A 15,691-nucleotide genomic window follows, 5' to 3' on the forward strand; every position below is an offset into this window, starting at 1 on the left:
CAATGGGCATTTCAGGGCAGAGTGGGTGTGACCCACCTTAAGTGGCGGGGCGAGGACAAACGGTGCTTGTTGCCTTTGTTTTCGTTAATTGCTGAAGTTCAGTGCTCAGAAGAGACAGACCGACCCTGCATGTCAGAAATGAAGTTTTCGCAGAAGTTTCCCAGCACAGCTCTGCCCAGACCCCTCAAACCCATCCTATAGCACCTGCTGCAGTTCCAGCCGTGGCCCCCCCGCCAGGTCTATTAATCCCCTGGGATCGTGACCTCCTGCCCCCCAATATTCCAGTCCTGAACCCCCATCTTCCCAAGCTTTCCCAATTGCACTCAGTGGTGAGTCTAGCGCCCCCTGCTGTTCCAGACCCGGGTTCCCAAGTAGTTCTGCCAGCGCATCCTCCATCCCATGCTGCCCCACCTCCCTGCTAGTCTCACGGCAGCAGAAGCTGCTAGTGGTATGCTGAATGTCATGCTAATGTGCCCCCCAGTGGCTATGCGCAGCCAGATTAGACCTAGCACAGTGCATTGAAATGAGCACGTCCCATTATAAAAATCCACACCACATACCCCATCGGCCCGATTATCCCCTTCCTTCCTGCTCCCCTAGCAAACCGACCCGTCAGGGTTGCCATTCACCTTTGCACACCCAGGCAGGCGCTCACAGTGGGTGCAATCGTCCCCCCGTCGCTGTGCCCACATCTTGCTGTGGCAGAGAGTCCAGCTGTTCGGTAGAAGAGGAAGCCCCAATGCAGAGAACCGCACGAGGAAGATTCAACAGAGTCATCCTCAGACAGGATGCGCAGTGCCTTAAATGGCCGCCTGCTGGAGGATGCCTACCCTGCCTGCCACTTGACAGGCTGGAGAGAGGCCTCAGCTGTCCAGGGCTATCACCTGGCGGGGGCGCTGCCCCCCCTTTGCAAAGGGATGGTTGGATCAGCCTCAAGGATAGCATGAGCCAATGGCGCCCCAGCCAGCAAGCCCTTTCCTAGTTGGCCTGGGAAAGGCAAGGTGGTCCCAACCACTGTTCCCTCTAAGCTGTGGGGATGTGCGTGCACACACAGACCCTAAACCCCACGCACACGGCGAAACACCGCACGCACAAAAATTTACACAGAAGCACAACAATTTGCACAGCAGAAATGTTTTGCACACATGGCCTGTCAAAAATTAGAGGGAACGTTGGTCCCAAGCCCGCCACGCCGGGAGACGCCCAGTGATATCGATACAATTAGTCCACGTCCATGGTAACATCAATCGATTTTGAGCCTGCTGCACCCAACCTGCCTCTGGGAAAAACAGCAACGTGGGGCTGTAATCCCCTTTGTTCTCCCTCCGTGGCACATTAGCTACCATTGGGAGGGTCATTTCTGGGACAGGTCAACCGTGCTCAAGCCCTCCCCACCCCTCACTCTCCGCCAGCCACAATAGATCAAGCCACTGCCAGTTGTTCCCAGGCATACACAGCCAGCCAGGTGAAACCAGCAGTGACAAAGTGCCAAAAGAAGGGATGTTGTCTTTTCACACAGTGCCCAGCATGTATCGAGGCTGCAACACAGCCTGACTCATTGGCCGCCTCAGTTCCCGCACTAGCTGCCACCACAAAATGCAAATTCTTTCTTTTGTGCATGCAAATGATCCTTGGGCATAACGGCCTCAAGGAGCAGCGCTCCCTGGGCAGCACCGTGGGAGGCGGGTGGTGAGCCCTCTTCCTGAAAATGCCTCGCAGGCTTGAGAGTGAGCAGTACCTGCGGCTGCAAGGACCTGAAGTCCAGAGGAGATGCCAGGACAATGCAGTGCCACAAGAGAAGGGGATGGATCTTGATTTGGGTTCTTGGGGGCGATGCTGGTCTGGGTTCTGCAGTATCCCTGACCACCACTGTCCACATAATAGATTTCGGCAGTTTTGTGCCATGGCAAAACTGGGGTGATTTGTACTTTGCCAGAGCTCCTTGTGGTGGTTTCAGGTTTGCAAAGGCAAACCCAGAGCGGGTTGGGTCAGTTCAGATCACGGTCCCACCTTACCCCAAAAGGTGGAGCCTGGAAGGCTGGAATGCAGGAGGGCGAGTTAGATAATGAGTCCTGGGTTGGATTCATCTCTCTTTGCCCCCTTTGGGGAGATCTGGATGGTCGTTAAGTTCAGAAGTTAGAAAGAACACAACATCCACCAAGCCTATCCAAACCAGGGCTCCATTAAATCTGGTCTCCTGCTTCTGGCAGTGACTAGCCCCTGGTACATCAGGGAAGGTGAGGATATCCATAACAAACCTGGGTAATTGGTTAACACTACACATAGGAGTTAGAAACACTGCCTGATCCATGGCAATCAGCTCATGCCCTGAAGCATGAGAATTGATTAGCCCTATCTTGAAGTCTTGGAGCCTGAATCTCCCTTTTACTGGGTGACTGCCACTGCATAATATTGAAATCATGTTGGGGCGGGGCGGGGGAGGGGGAAGGATACCCTATTCCTTCAGAACTAATGGATGCAAAGAGTTAAAGGGTTGTTACTAGCCCTCAACTTATCCAGTCCCTTTTACACTCAGCCACAGTATTTGACTCTGACTCCTGAGGCAGAGAGTTCCAAAGGTCAGTCTCATGCTGCGGGAGGAAGCATTTCAGATTTTACTTGCCCTTGGACAGAGTAAAGGCGTTCAGTTAGGATAAGCAACCACCTATAACCTCACTTCAGCGAGTAACAGTCTGTCAGAAGAGACAGAGCCGGGGACCCCTTTGTGGTCATTGAAGATGCCATGGGCATTTTAAGGCAAGGTTTGAAGAGTTCATGCCCCCATTCTCAATTCCAGCCAGACAGGGTCTCCCTCTTCCAATTACTCTTTGTGGTTTAGCCTGGTTATAAATCCACCTCTACTTCTCCCTGCTCTTAAAAATATTACTGTGCACTTCTTAACCCACACCCTTCCTGGGTGTGTGGTTCTGTCCCCTCTAGTGGCACCGAGACCTCAGACAGACAGACAGACAGAGAGAAAATGTGTCTGATCTACAGCCTTACCGTACCGGTAAGGGACACATTTTACTTTCACCCCTGAGCAGGCCTGAAACGAATACCCTCTGTCCCAGAGAACAAAGGGGTGCTGCCACAGAGGAGCTCCCTGTGGGCGGGCAGCAGAGAGGGAGGTCATGCCAGCTCGGCAGCATCCTTCCCTCCCCCCCTCACCACAGAGCCCATCCCTGCATGCTAGTTTGTACCATCATCCCTGCCTGAGAGATTAACTACTGCTGGGTCCTCTCAAATGCTGCTCAAGGGGGACTGAATCAAGGGCAGCCTGGCTCCTTTAATGGGGGCAGACCACACCCTGTCTGTCAGAAATAAAGTGCAGCCAATTATCCTGTTGCAACAACCTGCAGCAAGATTCCCCTCTGCACACCTACCAGCGCTGACAACAGGTGCTGAGGGGGTTGGGAATTTGGGGGGAGGGAGGGTTGGACAAGAGCCCTCTAGCCTCTATAATTCAAGGCCTGAAGACAAACAAGGAAAGACCAAGGCAGAGGTGATGCGGGCTGAGGGCTGACTCAGATGTGAGTCATGGAGCGGCTAAGGAAACGTGTCATTCCAGACGAACAACGAACTGGGCTCAAAGACACCCTCCCCCACCCCTCACGGCTGTGCCCAAGACACAGGTAACTTTGTATTCTGAGCACAGAGCCAGACTCAGCAGCACCTGTTACCCTGCAGGTATAACGTTCTCCCTAGGGGCAGCGAACCCTGAGAGAGGAATTAACCCATGCGGTAGCCAGAGGGCCCTCGGACACCCCAGAGAATGCCCCAGGCATACACTGTACCACCCACTTCAGAAGCCCATAGAGTGCAGCAGGTGGGCTGGCCCTACGTGGCCAGCGGTTGGAATGCCCCATGGGGCCATTGCAGCCAGGCAGCAAATTAGGGCTGTCCTACCCAGCATCAGGGTCTCAATCAAACCCCAGAGGCCCTGGTGCTGGGGCCATGTATTGCTCCGCCTCCCGCCCATCTCTGCGCAGCGTACCAGAATAAATAGGGTCCTGAGGGCCCACTTTAGAGAGATGGGCGCCTAAAGGGACAGTCCCAATTCAGTGCCCTAGACTGAAGTGACCCAATTTCCAGCTGCACCGAGCCACCTGCAGGTCACCCTGGCTGCAGTGCTCTGAAGTTGCGTTCTCCCTCCTGCAGCTCAAGAGCTGGCTCTGGTTTTGACGCATTGATTTTTAAATGGAAGAATAACCATTTTCTCCCACGACCCAAGCTGCTGCAGAGCAATCCAGTGGGAATGCAAGCTGCCGGCTCCAGCCAAACAGGTGCAAAAGCCTCCTACCCTCCCTGAGCTATGCCAGCCTCCCTGCAGACACTGAAAGCAAAGGGTTTATAAAAGGAAACACAGGCAGGCATGCATAGCCAGGACTGGGGCTTAGAACTACCGTTTCTAGGCACCTGCACCAGGAAAGAGTTTTAATTTTAAGCCAGCAATTTAACGATTAAATACTTTGCATTTCATCCAAGAATCAAAAAGCCTTTTATGGAGGCTGATAAATGAAACCTCACCAAGCCCTGGGGAAGATGGGCTCATTCAGTCTATTTTTCAGATGGAAAAACGAAGGCATAGAGAGGTTAAATAACCGGATAATGTGAATCAGTGACACAGCTGGGAACAGAACTCAGGAGCTGAGGTGCCCACTCCCCCACTCTAAAACACTTCCCTTCCCTGGGCTGGAAGCAGAACCCAGAAGTCCTGCCTCCCAGAGAGCCCTGCCTTCCCTTTGGAAAGATGGCCTCATCTTCCAGGCTGGGACTCCTTGTATTCGTCAGTCAGTGCACAAAAGCCAAGGCGCAGTGAGGTTTTTGCTTTCTGTGGTAGATTGAGGGTAGGAAAATGTTTGCTCTGTCAACACACAACCAATCCCCAACCAAGAGACTGCACCTTTGAGGCACAAGGTAGAAAGCAAGAACCCCTCTTTCTTTTTCTTTTTTCTTTTCTTTTTTTTTTTTTTTAAATCTCATGATTTTTACAGGGCCCACCTGATGATTTTGAGCACCAACTGTACAATGTGCCTGCTCGGAAATATGAGCCTCGTCACATCCACACGGATATTATGTCTCAAAGCCATACCTCAGCTAGTAACCTGAGGCCTGATTTTCAACCCTGAGCACCTACAGCTTCTTTTTATTTCGTTTGTAGGGTGGCTGCTCTGTTTTTCTGAAACATCAGGTCCATAACACCTAGATACAGAAGATCAGAACTGTGATCCTAATGGAAACTCCTACAGAGCCTCAGGGTATGGAATCATTCCATTCTGAAATGGACATCCTTGCCCCCCCAGCACAAAGGGAGAGTGTCAGGGTGTTGTAGGATTCACCAGGAGCTCCGCTAAGCAGAGAGTCAACCAAAATCCTTTTTCATCTCGGTCAGGGAGGGTCACCAAAGCGATGTATAGCAATAATGCAGAGCGTATGCTGCTTAGTTATTGGAACAGCAAACCCATCACGCAAAGTACAGTATAGGAACCCTAAAAATCAGGGCAGTTCTGTGCAATTTCTAACCCAGCTCTGAAAATCACCAAGCCAGTTCCAACAGAAACAGTAATTTTCAAAGTACCTTTGTAACCCACACACCTCCCAGGTGTGACGTTCTGTCCCATCCAGTGGCACCGAGACCACTGAAAGAGATTAATGAGTCTGCTCTACAGCCTTAGCTAAGGGCCATATGGCTTTTAGCTCATGCAGTAGAGGCTCGTGCATTTAGCTCCTGAGATCCCAGGTTCAATCCTGCCCACCAACAACCGGGGTCTGTTGGTGTGCCAATCTGCAGAGAAGGTATAAATCTATTCAGAAGAGATGGGAGACTGCAGCTCCTGACCACATTAATCTATTTACAATTCAGTATTATCAACTGAAAAAGAACCCCCTAGCCCCCAGTTCTGGGTGCCCTTAACAAAAAAAAGTTACAAACACAATCACAGGAGATGAAACCAGTAGCCTTTAAATCTCATGACTCTCTGAGCAGAAGTACACAAGCACTAGTGTTCCAAGGGTTCTGATCAATTCCAACTCATCTGCCTACTTAAAATTCTCCACCGTGGTTCCAGGGCAGACTTCACCTCTTATCCTACTAAACTGTCATGTGGGGTGTTCTGTTAAATGGCTTCTTCCTCAGTGATAACAGCATCCCTGTACTACGTGAAATGGTGCATATATAAGCACTCTTTACACGTGTGTAGATCCTTTGGTTAGGGAAACCCAACTTTTTTTTCTTTTTTTTTTTTTAAACAAACATTGAGGCCTCAAACGCCCTTTCACCCCATCCTGGGAGTTTTTATTACCACCTCAGTTTTACCCAAGGGGAAGAAGAGAAGATGCAGGGAGGTTAGGGTTTGGTATAGGAAACTGCCTGTTGGACTTTTAATACCTAGCATCCTTAACAGAAAGTTTGATGCCTTTGTTTCTGGTGCATGAAAACTCAATCACGGTGGAGGAGTCAATTGTGTCTCCAGGTGTGTACAACACAGTGCATTGGGGTACAGAGGAAGATTACATTTTCCACTGCATCAGACATTGGTTAGTTTCTCTATATCTCCTACTGGTGACCCAGTACGGATGAGTAACTTGCATGAAACATTTTAAACCTGTCAAGACACTGGCTCTCGGGATTATGTTCAGATTGGCATTTTCAGATAAGGCATCAGCATTTCCTGGTGACAGTCAGGTCTGATTGATCAGTTTCCTTTCATGTAGCTGCTTTTAGCCAATCTGGCAACAACTCCAGGCCAACAATCTGACACAGTCCTGGCAGATAGATAACTTTCCCCTGGCCCACATCCTTGAGATCAGCCCATCTCCCACCATGAGCCTTCCACCACTGGCACATCAAGAAGAAACTGGTACCAGCCAAAAAATACATTCACTTTCCTGATTTTAAGGACATACCCTCCTAGGTGCTGAGATACCTTCGTAATGTGTGTGATACAAAAACAAAGACAGTACTTAAAGTAGGGGTGTGCCAGCACCCAAACAAAAGCTACCCTTCCCACCCCCCACCACCAAAAAAACCCAAACACAAAACAAAACAAAAAACAACTAGAGTTAGTAGCACCCATTTATTTGCTCTTGAAATAATTGCTTCCCTATAGTTATTTATTTAGATCCCTTTAAAAGTTCTGAGAAACCTGCTTCTCAGGCACCTCCACCTGATTCCTTCCAACCCTTCTTTGTCAGTCGTCCCTAAGCAGAAGCCAGATCAGGTATCCCAAGGCAGATAGCTCATTGATTGTTCAAGTGCTAAGGTCTGGGAGGCACGGTGGCTAGGAGTCTGTCAGTTTTTAGCTCTCTTCTTCCACCTCACCAGCACCTATAATCCTTTCCCTGCCCTGCCAGTGGGTAATTCTGTGCCAGATGCCCACAAATCTAATTGCCTGAAACAAAGGCGAGACTCCCCCAACCTTAGCATATTTGTGAAGCCATGATACAAGCAGATTTACAAGCAGGGCTACTGCAGATACCTTTCTCCCCCTTTCTCCGCACCAGAAAGATTAGACTGGGTCGTGTTCCTTCCTTTCTTTGAGCAGTGTTGATTTTTGCTGCCCCTCTGGCTGGATAAACAGGATTCTATAACCTGGGTTCTTAGGAGAAAACAGTTACTTCCTGGACAACCTTATCAAACAGCCATCGTCAGTTTCTTGCAGCCTGTCAGACAAGCTCAGGTCTGTGCACCGATTCTCCAGGGGGGGAAAACAGCAATCTTGCCAGGTTTGGCATTTCTGCGGCAGAAAATAAAGCTTTCATCTATTTATTTAACTTTGGAAGCCAGTTTAGTGCTGATGCAGGTGCTGGACTGACAACCTGGGCAAGGAAGTTCGCTCTATCCACAGACCAGGAACAGCACAAGCAACAGCAGAGAAAACTATCCTACGTTGAGATATGTTGAGAGGGGAACCCAGCTTCTAGGGCCCATTCAGGTCTGGGCCTTTCTGCAGAGGCACCAAGCGGGCACTCGGGGCCAGCAGTGAGGGGGTTAATGATCACCAGTTACAGACACCTGTTTGCTTTCAACTGGTAGCTGCCAGATCCTTTCACACAGAGGCCCAAAGAACAGCCAAAAAGATGGTGACCATTTCTGGACACTGGTCTGGGCTGGATTTCATCCCATGAGTTAGTGCTGAAAGGGTCCTTTATCTAGACACCTAGACATTTCATTGGAGAAAAACAACATTGACATTTAAAGCCATTTACTTACCCTATTGACGCTATCAGTGGCCTCAGATGTGACCTGGAAGGACCTCACCACTGAAAGCACAAGGAGAATTCCGTATTCAGCACCCACCACGGTGACTGTCTGGAGCTTGCAGGACAAGCCTCTGTTTGCCAGAAGCTGGGAGTGGACGACAGGGGATGGATCACTCAATGGCCTGTTCTGTTCATTCCCTCTGAAGCACCTGACACTGGCTACTGCCGGGAGGCAGGTTACTGGGCTAGATGGGCCATTGGTCTGACCCAGTCTGGCCATTCTTACGGGAGACTCTGAGGCTGCGGCTTCATCATGCCAGACCCAGGGTTTCCTGTATGGACAAGGGAAGCAGTAAAGGAGCGGAAGGTGATGAGAAGAAAGCGTATAGTTTCTTAACTGACCCGTGTGGTGAAGTGTTGGAATTAGATTGGCCTGGAGGACTATCATTACTTCCCAAGACCCTGATGTGCGATTGATCGCAGACAGGACCATCTTGGAAAGAGGCTGTTTCATTTGAACATGGTAGCATTCACTTTTTGCTGCATGCCTTTAGACTGCTGCTGTGTTCAACCCCAGAGCTGGATGAAGCTATGTACTCTGGGGTCTATTAGCTTGACAGACATGAAATTAACCTAAGATATCACGACTGTCTAACATCACCGGGCTGAGCCAGCCAAATTCTACTTTCGACCCTCCCCCAGCCTAGCCACCAAGGTTGCAGCTTTATAATGAATAGTATTAACTGTTCTCATTTAAACATCTTTTTGACTTCAATATTGCAGCTTGACGTCATAGCCCAGCCTGCAGCTGTCAGAATTATTGAGGAAACTTGGCCATGGTAAACAGAAGGGAAGGAAAATGGGGCAGATTAGATAACAAGGAAATGTTTTTATTGTGGCCAGACTTACACTTTAGAGCCACATCACACATGCACAGCCTCCTGCCTGGCTACGCAGGAAAGGCACAGAGCCACTCACTCCAAGCCTTTCACAATCAAGGTTCCTACTTTCCAGAGGCAGATGGCATCCTGCCTCTCCAACAGCCTCTTCAAAACGAGAGCGATCGGGATTCTTCCTTCAGGCTCGCACACACTAGTGTATTGGTGAAGTTGCTCAGAGCAAGTGCTTCCCTGCCAGCTGGATTCCAGGTGAATAGAGATCTGCCCTTACTGTTCTTCAGTGCAATGCTCTCATCCACTCAGAGGCTTTCCAGAGAAACCACCACCATCCAATCTGCTGGTGTCAGATTTATGGAGAGCGCAGATGAACACCCTTGCTTTAGCTCATGTGCTTTAAGAAGGCAACACACACTAGATCCAGTTTAACAGCCTGGTGGCCACCAGCTTTGGGGCTTCCATTCCCCACTAACAGATAATGCCCTGATGGAAACGGAATTGCTGGCAGTTTGGAGGAATAGCACTGGCTTTCCTGACGGAGCAGCGTGAGATAGTTTTGGCAGGCAGATATAGGGCAGTTTATAGCATGCACGGTTTATGGCAGCGGTTCTCAACCAGGGGGACTACGAGCAGGTTCCAGGGAGTCCACCAAGCATGGCTAGTATTAGACTCACTGGGGCCCAGGGCAGAAAACCAAAGCCCCACCGCATGGGCTGAAGCCTGGGGCACTGAGCCCTGGCACCCGGGGCTGAAGCCAAAGCCTGAGCAACTTAGCATCGCAAGGGCCCTTGTGGCGTGGGGCCCCAGGCAACTGCCCTACTTGCTACCCCCTAATGCTGGCCCTGGCTTTTATATGCAGAAAACCAGTTGTTCTGGCACAGCTGGGCAGAGGTTTTACAGCATGTGGGGGGGGAGGCTCAGAAAGGAAAAGGTTGAGAACCTCTGGTTTATGGCTCCACCATTTATATCCCCTTGGCAGTCAGGGTAACAACAGACATGTGGGAGACAGAAAAAGACCAAGGTCAACTGGAAAGAAGAAGAGAAGAGGCCCGAGCAGTGGAATCAACTTTCAAAATTTTATTGGGAGTCCCATGATGTCTGGGTCTGGAGTCACCTCATTAGGTGAAGGTCTCAGCTTTCATGCAGAGAAAAAACTTGAAAACATGACCCATAAAAGCTCAAAACTAGAGAGCAGAGAAAGAAACCAACACAAGTTAAAATCTATGATTTTTAAACTAATTTTAAGAGGGGCCTGATCCATGATTTTCAACATTTGCATTTTGCATATAGCCAACCCCAAAAGACCAGCCACGCCAGGAAAGCCGGGGAAGGGAATGTTACCTACCTAACAGAGTGAGTGTTAAAAACACATTGCACGTGGGGAAGGCTCTTCCCCTAAAGAACCTTGGAGTTCCCATCTCCCCATGCTAGAGCTTTCGGGACCTCACACCCCTAAAGCATCTGCCGTCACTGTAGAAAAAAAGAGTTAAGGACTCAAGGTTGACCAGATCCAGAGACAGAAGGGGGTAACCCCAATCCCTCCCTGCAGCATATCCATATAACTTCTACATCGTAGGAGGCTTGAAACACAAGCTGGGCATTTCCCTGCTCTCCCAACGTGATGGTGATAAATCATTGAGTGATGCAGCTGCTTTGCAGCCTCCTCTAGCACTTCATAAAAATGTACAACGCCAGGGCCAAAGTAGCAGAATCTCGTTTCTAAGAGAGCACGAGCCCCCTCCCGGAATAGTCACATGAGATCAACCCAGGCCCTGCTCACTAAGACCTCTTGCCGCACCCTAAAATACTCGTACGCAACAGATTCCACTGCTGTTAGATCAAGTGATACAAAATCTCTCCCCCATTTCCAGCCCTGGAGAAGTTGGGATCAGGACACAGGACCGATGTTCATACACAATCCTGCCCATTGTAGAAGGAGTGGCAGGCTGAGCGTCAGAGACTTCAACGCACGTGGACGGCAACAGCAGCTGGAAATATAAGCCAGGATTTAGAATCTGCTGGAAATTCTGCTCATCTGTCTGGGTCCAGCTTGCAACCAGTCACCTATTTAAAAATATAAAGGTGGGCCTTTGTCCACCCATCCCGACCCTGCCTTGAGCAAGCAGGATTCTGCAGCAATATGGAGCATAGGCTTGGCACCTCTGCTTAACGCTTCTGCCAGATGTTGCTGGCAGCAAAAGGGGGCCGGTTCAAAGATCTCAGGGGTCCTCTAACAATGAGCACCAGGGCTCCAGTCCCACCCAGAAACCTGGGAAAACTAAATTATTTCCCCTGGGTGCCCTTGATAGGGAATACTTCCCCAGGGGCATCAGGCCACAGAGCTTTCATTTGTAAGAAAATGACATCACCATCCCATCTCAATGGAAAAATAAATCCTCAAATGTAGCAGAGCCAGTTTCCCAACGCAATTTCAGGTCTGGATGTTTTCCCAAACTGACAAGTGCATTCAGCTCCCTCTACTGGCTGCTCTGATACACTGCAAATGGTTCAATTCTTAATCCCTGTTACAGAAAACTGGTGACAATAAATATTCCACATTCACTTCCCTAGCCAATCACCCCCTCCAGGTCCCATGCCCCAAATCACTAAAAGGTCTTGATTTCCTAGATTGCAAGCTCTTCAGGTCAAGGATTTTGTCCTCCTTTGTCTGAGAACAGAGCCTAGCATACTGGGGGTGGTACCAGAATACCAAGAAATAATGCTTTCAAAAACGTGATTAACAAACCACTGTCACATTTGGCCTTTAAGGTTAAGAATTATCCCCATTTTAGAGACAGGGAAAGTGACCTCCTAAGGGTCATACAGAACAGCAATAGCAGAGCCAGGGAAAGGAGAACAGAGGTCTCCTGCACCCCAGTGTTATGCTTTAAGCACTAGACCATGTTCCCAGCATAGGGCTAGCAATCAGCAATTGAGCCTACAAAGACAGCGGCAGGGGCGACAGGGGGCATGCGCAAACAACACTCAGTCTCAGAAGTCCTAGGAAAATGTCTTTAGAGACAGAAATTCAGTTAAATGAGCCTGTGGGAAGGATGTAAGAGGAACAAAAAAGGAACCCACAAACCCAATTGTGGATGTGCTAAAAGCTGTTCGAAGATACATTTGTGCTAAGGAAGATTTCCCCCTACTGATTTCAGATGTCTTAAAATGTACATGAGACAGAAAAAACTAACTTAAGTGGCAGCACTAGAAAGGGACTCAGGAGAGCTTGGTGCTATTCCCAGTCAGTTCTTTTCCATTCCCCCCATACAAGCTACCTTGTTTTGTGAGTAAATCCCAGAGCTCAGCCCTTCCTTAACTTCAGCTGTCAGTTCAGAAGTGATCACTGACGCCTGAGCACCCCAAAATTCCAGCATCCGTGGGAGCTACAAGTGCTCAACCCCTTCTTCCTGTTAGCTTGTCCCCCTGCTAACTATGCCTGGCATCACTCTCCCGCTGTCAGAAGCCCCAGCTCCATTTAGAAGGCAACTGAACGCAAGGGGCAGTGGGGAGACCCATGCGAAGTATTTTCTCTGAGAGCAAGCGATCAGAGCTCAACACTTGCGTCATTTCATGTTGCTGTTCTGCAGTTTCCCCATCCATAGAGTGGGGAATAACAAGAGTCTCCTTTCTAAACTGCTTTGAGATTTATGAGGAGTGATAGAAGAATATAAAGTATTGTGGTAACAGAACGACATGTACTGCCATCTGCATTATTTTAATTACACCTTTTAAACCGGCCTCACTTAATTTTGCCTTTTGCCGGCAAGTTACCAAGGGATGAAACAGATCACGCCACTCTTCCGTGCTAAGAACCGATGCCATAATAGATGCACTATGAATAATGATGCTACTTCTTTACCCTCAGGTGCCATCTGCTTCCTCACTCAGAGCTTCCCCTGTTGTGTCAAGATTCCTTCCATTACTAAGCTCAGTAGTTGTATGAACACAATATGGAACATTTAACATTAGATTTTCACAAGTCACTTCTATTTAATGGAGGGTTTTTTCCCAGCTGATCCATTTCATTCAAGAAACATAAATGGATCACAGAAGTGGTAAGGCGCTATAGACAACTATATATATATATATATATATATATATTATATATATATATATATATATATATATATATATATATATATATATACATACACACACACACACACAGCGCATCCAAGAAACAAAGTTAAAAGAACATTAAGGTTGGAGAATCAAACATTCGAAAGTTAGATACCAAAATTAAGGTGGTCTGTGTAATCTTGATTTAGCCCCCTTGTGCACATCCATTATGATCAAGTAGGGACCATCACATACTCTATTTCCCGCAGGACCCCTGACTCAGGAAATGACATGAGATTGGCAAAATGGGAAACTAACCAAAGAAACCTCAGTGGTCATGAAACTGAAGGAATAATAGCACTTGCTGGACACATGTACACTACAAGTGTATCCACAGGTGTCAAGTCACTTCATTCCTGACCTGGCAAAGCCCATAGATCTTCCACTTGTGGACCTCTCTTGAATATGCATCAAGGAGTAGATCCTCAGCTGGAGCAAGCTGTCATAGGCTGTTGACTTCAATAGAAGTGTGACCATTTATACCAGCTCAGAATCTGCCTCCAAAATGTGACCTACTTGGTCATGAGGAAAAAACAACAGGGACCTAGGATGACAACTCCATCAACTTTAGTTTTCACTTGTGACCCCAGGCAGCCTTTCAGTCTGCTAAGCCATTGCAGCTTCTAACTCCAGGGAGGGATTTTGGTGTAGTTTATCTTGGCCGAGCAGATCCCAGGGCTGCTGTGACACAAAGCACTACGATAAAACTTTTGCATTCACTCTGCAATCATTCCATAATGGCAACGACCCTTCCCCGTCAGAGGTATTTGCAAGAGAGTAACGTTTTGGGTGACTGAAGCCAGAGACACAAAAGAATTTGACATCCTGGAATAGCAATTTGATCCTTCAATTCCCATACTTTACCCCCTAGCAATTACTAATGTTTCCTCAAGCTAACAGTCCCCTTACCCCACAGTAATGCACCAGGCAGTACCATACCTAGAGATGGGGGATTTCCTTCCTGACCACTGCAGCTATCAATTCATACCCTGAAGCACAAAGGTTGGATTAAACAATGCATAATGTGAATGTCAGTTTTGATGATAAAATAGTACCTGGGTCCCTTTTTTAAAATTTAATTTATACTTGATTCTGTTGCAACTATTTGCCTTGGCCACTAGCCTTGCCCACACCCGCAGCACAGATCCACCATGCATGCGTCATGGCATACTGCTTCATTAAAATGATCTGCGTTATAGCAATTGCCCGAGTTACTTGTCCTGCTCCAAAGACAGTGCGTTAATGAAGGTGTGATCTGATTGTCTTGCCTTGATAAACTCCTGACAGGTTGCAGCCCTAAAGACAAACAGATTATTTCAAGCAAATAACTAGAAAAGAAAAGCAAGGATGGGGGTGGGGAGGGAACCTCTCTAAATTCTGTAAACTGTGTTGCCAAAAACAGAGTGAATTTGAAAATACCTTGGAGCACCCCTTTCATTTCATTTCCAGGCACAGAACAAACAGCTATGGGCCTATGCAGCAGGATGTCTGTTCCCAGCAAAACTTTCAAACAAGGTTAAATGGCATAAAAGCTCCAGGCACTTATTCAAATGTAAAAATTTGCACTGACACTTCTCACAGGGATTAATAATGAAACCACAGGTAAGCAAGTGAATAGCTCCAATGAAACTGCTCTTCTATATAGGCAGAGCATTAGGCTCAACGGGTGAGATTCTCTGGCTTGCATGATGCAGGTCAGTCTAGACAGTCATAATTGTCCATTTTCCCAGACCAGAAGAACTGTGTAGCTCGAAAACTTGTTTCTCTCATGAACAGAAGTTGGTCCAATGAAAGATATTACCTCACCCACCTTGTCTCTCATTGTCCATAGGCCTTAATAATGCATAAATTTCACACACACTTCCTTCCTCCCTCGGTGACGAGCCAAAATGCCAACGCAGATGGAATCTTGATGGGTCAGATCCTCGGGTGCTATAGATCAGTGTATCTCCCTTGAAGTCAATGCATCAGCCGCAGTAACGGGTCATTGGGAGAAGATGGAGGAATGCTGGTTGGAAGGGGGAGAAAGCAACTAGAACTGGTTGAGTTTCTGACCGCTCTATCTGCTGGTGGAGTATATCCCACCCTTTATGAAAGAGGCTTATCAACTTGGGACTTCTGCACCTCTTCCACGACTACTTTTGGATTGCCAGCTAGTGGCTCATGCTGCTTCCCTTCCCTCCCCACTTCACCTCCCTCTGCAATTACCCAAGAGGTTGGATGTACTTGCTGTAAGAGTGCTTACCACTGTCAGCTATGCTGGGCCATCAAAGCATGATTTGCTTGGGGCTAACCCTTGAAAATCACTCAAAGACTTCAGCTTAAGACTGATGTAACCAGAAGACATCACCTTTGCCAGGAAAAGGCCACCAACCCTTTGTAAGATGGAGCGCAGAGACACCCCTACATGGTCCTGCTTGTTTGTGGCAACGTCTTGTTAGCCACAAACCATTTTGTTGCCCTAACGGATC

At 48.2% G+C, this 15,691-nt stretch overlaps 1 protein-coding gene across 2 annotated transcripts in view; it reads right to left on the bottom strand.

Moving 5' to 3' along the window:
* The window catches only part of SPDEF (SAM pointed domain containing ETS transcription factor), a 57,419-nt gene extending 49,038 nt beyond the window's left edge, over positions 1-8,381 (bottom strand). For both annotated transcript variants that reach the window (XR_012155783.1, XM_073319468.1), the window contains exon 1: positions 7,479-8,381. The gene's annotated coding sequence lies outside the window, so the exon portion shown is untranslated. The remainder of the gene's footprint in view (positions 1-7,478) is intronic.
* Positions 8,382-15,691: the final 7,310 nt, after the last annotated feature.

This window comes from Lepidochelys kempii, chromosome 21, assembly GCF_965140265.1.
Source record: "Lepidochelys kempii isolate rLepKem1 chromosome 21, rLepKem1.hap2, whole genome shotgun sequence".
In the NCBI taxonomy this organism is placed as follows: domain Eukaryota; kingdom Metazoa; phylum Chordata; order Testudines; family Cheloniidae; genus Lepidochelys; species Lepidochelys kempii.